Here is a 6654-nt window from a genome sequence, read left to right as displayed (position 1 = left end):
TGAATCAACTCAATGAAAATATGGCATTATGTCCCGATCAGAATATCGTCTCAACTCCAGAAAACGCTCAGGAAAGTAGACCATTATCTTCTCATGATATGATATACGAACTTAATCAAAGTCTTATGAGGATAAATGACAGTCTGGTTAACTTAATCGAAAACCCCGCCAATATTCCACAAAATTTGGAAAACGATAATGAGTACAACCGTCCAATGGAAAACATGCACTTGCCCGATATCCAAGATTCTCAAATGGAAAACATGCACTCGGCCGATATCCAAGATTCTCAAATGGAAAACATGCAGTCCCCCAATATCCAAGATTCTCAAATGTAAAATATCCAATTGCCTGATATCCAAGATTCTCATTTGGAAATCACGCAATCACCTAATATCCAAGATTCTCAAATGGAAAACATGCAATCTGAGTTGAACAAGATGATGGGGGGCTAGACCCTAATATCCAAGTTTCGCAAGATGGGGATGGGTTAGATAATTAATTAATAATTAATAATTAATCGTGAAAGATTCAACAACACTGAGATTAGGAGAAGAGTGAATTTTTCTTCGATCGCTAATGTCGACAGCTTTGCAGATTTTTATAATTTAGAGATTTTAAACAGTGTGATTGAAATCACTGACAATTTAATTTCTGCTGAAGATGTCGTAACCGTTGAAATCAGAGGTGATACGATTGTTTCATCACGCGTTCAATTAGACAGCGGTGTCATCGATTTACATTCTTTTCTGACCATGCTTGAAAATGCAATTCAGAGTAAATGCGAAATTTTTTACCGATAATACCCTTGAAATAGTCGTCCAAATCGTCCGACCACTTTGGGGTAAAATCGTAATCTTACATTGTTCTGTCATCACTCTTTCTTTCAAACTAGCAAGACTCCCCACGAAAAAACTATTTACTTGTTTTTGCATGACAACCACTATTATGGGGTTAAAAGTATCACCGGACTTTTAGGAATGAGTCATGTTTGTCATTTCTGCAACTCGGGGTTTGACGTTTTATGGAAACATAAATGCGATTATAGCTGCAACGTTTGTCACGATCCCGATTGTTACAAACACCCTAAGAATGTAACTAAATGTCTAGAGTGTCAGAGACTATGTAGATCACAATACTGTTTCGAGAGGCATAAAGCAAAGATTCAGTCGAGCAAAGGCAAATATTCTATGTGTGAAATGGGATTCTACAACGGTAAATGTAAACGTGTGATACGGGATAAACCTTCTAATCCTGAGAAACACGTGTGTACACATTCGAAATGCATACTCTGTGGCCAAAAACTCAACGAGGATATCGAGCATAGATGTTTTATACAGCGGGCTAGGAAAGAACGCGAAAATGAGGATTATGTGTTTTGCAATTTCGAGACTAGACAGGAAACAGGAACTCATGTAGCTAATTTCATATGCTGTATTGATTTTGAGGGAGAGGAGTGTGTGGTTGAAGGGGATGATTGCGTCAGTGCCTTCTTTAAGAAGTTTCGGTGTAATATATACAACGGTTATACGTTTATTGCACATAATGCTAGAGGGTTAGATTCATACCTTTTGTTAAACCATTTAGTGAAAGAAGGACTCATGCCCGAAATCATAGCGCAAGGCAGTAAAATTTTGTGTTTCATCGATACCGTGTTTCACCAGTCCTACATTGATAGTCTATCGTTCTTACCCATGAAGTTGAGCAGCATCCCGAAAGCCATGGGTTTTTCAGAAAGCAAGAAAGGCTATTTCCCCCATTTCTGGAACACCATAGAACATCAGGATTACGTAGGACCATATCCTGACCCTAAGTTTTACGGTGTAGATGGCATGATGCCTAACAATAGAGAAGAATTCTTTAAGTGGTACAGAACGGTTTCTGACAAAGTCTTTGATTTCAAGAAAGAGATGGCCGAATACCGTGTGAACGACGTAGAAATTTTGAGAAAGGGCTGTTTAGCTTTCAGAGAAGAAATTCTGAAAAGTACAAAGATTGATCCTTTTAAATGCATAATGATTGCATCTGTGTGCATGAAAATCTTTAGAAACCAATTCCTGCGTAAAGACACTTTAGGTATTCCGCCACTTGATAATTACATCACCGGACAGAAATCTTTCTCAACACCTTCCATACAATGGCTCGAATACGTTTCTAAAACGCAAATCCTACCCATTCGACACGCATTGAACGAAGGTGAAGTCAGGTTTGGTACCTATTATGTTGGTTACTTTGAGGATGGGGAAAACTGTAAGGTTTTTGAGTTTCTTGGATGTTTTTATCATGGCTGTGAAAAGTGTTTTCCCTCAATGACCCCGCATCCTCTTAGCTCATCCAATGCTACCTTCTCTCCATCAAAAATCGATGGAGAGAATTAAGAATTTGCAAGACACTCTCAATTTGCAAGTCACTCTGATGTGGGAACACGAGAGGAATGAAATGAAGAAAAATGAGAACCGCGTGCTAAACTTTCTAAAAGACTTTCCTGAGCGTTTAAACCCACGCGATGCTCTTTACGGTGGTCGAACAAATGCGTTACATTTGCATTATGTAGCTCAACCTGGTGAGAGAATCGATTATTTAAATTTTACCTCTCTTTACCCATTTGTAAATAAGACAAAGACATACCCGATCGATCACCCTATCATCATTTATCGTGACTTTAAACCTCTGAAATATTACTTCGGTATCGTCAGAGTAAAAGTATTACCGCCTAGGAGTCTGTGGGCACCTGTTCTCCCGTTTCGTGTAAAATGCAAACTCCTCTTTCATCTATGTAGAACGTGCGCTGAGCATCAGCTAAAACAGTGCGATCATACGGATGAGGAGAGAGCTCTTACCGGAACATGGGCTTCTGTCGAAATTGAGAAAGCTGTTGAAAAAGGTTACAAAATTCTATAAGTGTTTGAAGTGTGGCACTTTCCTAAAAGGTCTGATAAGCTATTTACGAGATATATTAAAATGTTCCTCAAGACCAAACAGGAAAGTTCAGGTTATCCGTCCTGGGTCATTGATGAATCCTCTAAACATGAGTACATTCGCAAATATAAGTAGAACAAAGGGAGCACGTTGGATCGGAAATGTATCACCGGTAATCCTGCCAAAAGATCCGTGGCTAAACTCGCACTAAATTCGTTGTGGGGTAAGATGTGTCAAAGACCAGACAGATCAAACACGACCTTAATTCGCGATCCTGCCGAGTTTTTACAGTTCACGTTCTCCGATATTTATAATGTGAGACAGTCTCTTTTTTGAATGAGATGGTGACGATGGTGCAGTGGCGTTACACAGACGAGAGACTGATTAAACCGCTGAACGCTAATGTATTCATCGGCATTTTCACTACAGCATACGCTAGACTTGAGCTGTACAATTTGATGGATTGATTGGATCAGCGTTGTTTGTACACAGACACCGACAACGTCATTTTTAAAAGTAAGGAAGGTGACTGGATGCCGCCCTTAAGCGATTACTTGTGTGGTCTTACCAGCGAACTAGATGATGGCGATCAAAGCGTAGAATTCGTAAGCGCAGGTCCTAAAACCTATGGTTACAAAACTGTAAAAGGAAAAACAACCATGAAAGCTAAAGGCATTACTTTAAATTGTATCAATGCTGAAACTGTCAATTGGAAATCACTGACAGAACTGGTGGACGAGCGAGTGAAAAATCCGGATCAAACCGGTCAACTCATAACCAAGCATAACCAAATCATGAGAGATAAAAAGGGGTTTCATTTGAGAATCACAGTCGAAAAGGTTCAGTGTTGTGTACGATAAGCGTGTTTTATTACCTGATTTTACAACTCTCCCTTATGGTTATTAAGACTATTCGTGTATATATGTGTATATAGTTTCTGTTGATGTATTTTGTAATGGAAAATATGAACATGACTGCTTTTGACGCTAGGATGCAACTTCCCTTTTCATGTATCGTATGTGGACCGAGTAATTTCTACTTAATTCTGATAAAACAGAAATACTTTTATTAGGCCCACGTGTAGCTAGAAGTAATCTTTCTGATCACATGGTTACTCTGGATGGTCTTTCTGTTTCATCATGTGCAGCAGTTAAAGACCTTGGAGTGATTATTGACTCCAGCCTATCATTTGATGCTCATGTAGATAATATTACTAGGATAGCCTTCTTTCATCTCAGAAATATTTCTAAAATAAGAAACATATTGTCACTACATGATGCGGAAATACTAGTTCATGCATTCGTCACCTCTAGATTAGATTACTGTAATGCCTTACTGTCTGGATGTTCCAGTAGGAATATAAATAAGCTCCAGTTAGTCCAGAATGCAGCTGCTAGAGTCCTAACTAGAACTAGAAGGTACGACCATATCACACCGATATTATCAATACTGCATTGGCTCCCAGTAAAATCTCGCATTAACTATAAAATACTTTTATTAACCTATAAAGCACTAAATGGTCTCGCGCCACAATATCTAAGCGACCTTTTGGTTTTATATAATCCGCCACGCCTACTTAGATCAAAAGATGCAGGCTATTTGACGGTACCTCGAATAGTGAAGGCTACAGCAGGGGGAAGAGCTTTCTCTTATAGAGCCCCACAGTTATGGAACAGTCTTCCTATTAGTGTTCGGGACTCAGACACAGTCTCAGTGTTTAAGTCTAGGCTTAAAACGTATTTGTTTACTCAAGCCTACCCTGACTAGATTCTGTTCTACTACTTCGCAGTCATAATTATCTTTTTTCTCCCTCTCTCCTTTCGCCGAGCCCCACATGAATTTATGGAGATACTAGGGATCCAGATCCTTTCTGCCTCTGGATGGAGCTCAAATCTTCTCTAATTCCAGACTGCTGGGACTACGGCTGCTCCTAAGGCCATACAGACTTCATATAAATCCATAATGAACTTTTTCCCACTATCTGTTGTTACCCAGATGAGGATGGGTTCCCTTCTGAGTCGGGTTCCTCTCAAGGTTTCTTCCTCTTAAAACATCTTAGGGAGTTTTTCCTTGCCACCGTCGCCACTCAGTGGCTTGCTCAGTTGGGATAAATTCGCACCTTTAATATCTGTATACCATGTTGATATTTCTGTAAAGCTGCTTTGAGACAATGTCTATTGTAAAAAGCGCTATACAAATAAAATTGAATTGAAATTGAATTAATAGCGGAAAATCTTATTTTATCAAAATGTTGTTGGAAAACTGTAAAGAGGCAATGTCTGTAGTTCCTGAAAACATTGTCTGGTGTTATACGTGTTGGAAACCTCTGTACGATGAAATGATGACCAGAATAAATATAAAATTTCTTCAAGGAATCCCTGATTCTTTGTGTGATGACGAACTATTTCTTCCCAATAAAAAAAACTTGCTGGTAATCGATGACTTGATGGAATCTGCCAGTAAAAACGATGAAGTAGAAAAGGCTTCACCTACCTTGTTCAAAACTTTTTTTTCAGGCAAGACTAGCAGAACAATCAACCTAAACACCAGCTACATGGTTCTTTTTAAAAACCCTAGAGACAAATTACAGATCAGCATACTGGCTCATCAACTGTATCCGGGTAACAGAAAGTATTTTTTAGAATGCTTTCTTGATGCCGTCTTTAGACCTTACGGGTATTTATTTGTTGACCTGAAAGCACAAACAGCAGAAGAACTTCGTCTCCGGTCAGGGTTGTTTCTGGGAGAGAAACTGGTTGTGTAAGTTCTGAAGAAGAAGAAAAACTTTAAAGTATCGACAACAAATGTCTGATCGATTGAAAAAAACCCTCCCATTGCTGAATTCATTACACCGGTCTCCACCCCGAAGGAGAAAAGATATATTACGTGATGCGCCCACAGATCTCATCCTGAGCATATGTGAACTAGCTTTAAACATACTCAGGGGAAACATACCGCTGATGACAAAACAATACCGGGTTTTAAAAAAACAAAAAAAATAGATCAAACAATTTGTGGATAAAAGAGCATCCGTAGAATGAAATAGGAAAGTTATTAATCAATCCGGAGGATTTGTTCTGCCTTTGCTCAGTGTAGCCATTACTTTTATAAGCAGCTTAATTGCATCCCGCAACAATTAACATGGAGACCACGGAGAAAATGTATTCAGTCCCTCAACATCAGCTCGATAAACTTAGAAACATCACTGCAGAGAAGGAAAGCTTAAGAAAGACTGTCGAAAACAACTTGGACGATGCAATATGAGGTATTTTATCAAGGACTGATCTGAACAATTACGATAAGGTGAAACTCTACGTGTTGGTGCTGCAATTTTTTTTTTTTTAACTTGGTTAAACTAGGAGAGCAGGAAACCGCTCAACTGACCCTGTCCCTACCTAAAATACCGGAAAGCAAAACGGAAGCAGCGGTGACCGAACCGCCCAAAGATGAGAACGTACAAGAGGTGGTCGCGATGCCTATGTGCTCTGAGAATTTTAGTGTCCCTGGTTTCTAGCCTTGGGTCACACTCTAGGGTTGTCTCCTTAGCGCAAGAGAGTAATGACAGACAGCTCCCTCATGGGCTGGAGCGCGGTCTTAGACCAGCTCACGGTCTCTGATCTGGAGCGGCATATAAATTGCCTAGCAATGTGGGCCATATTTCTAGCACTGAAATTCCTTCTTTCGCAATTGAGAGGTCACCATGTGTTTACAGACAACACAGCGGTGGTCTCATAT

Source organism: Ictalurus furcatus, chromosome 11 (assembly GCF_023375685.1).
Source record: "Ictalurus furcatus strain D&B chromosome 11, Billie_1.0, whole genome shotgun sequence".
Lineage (NCBI taxonomy): Eukaryota > Metazoa > Chordata > Actinopteri > Siluriformes > Ictaluridae > Ictalurus > Ictalurus furcatus.
The sequence above is the reverse complement of the archived record's forward strand: the minus strand, read 5'-3'. Positions refer to the sequence as shown.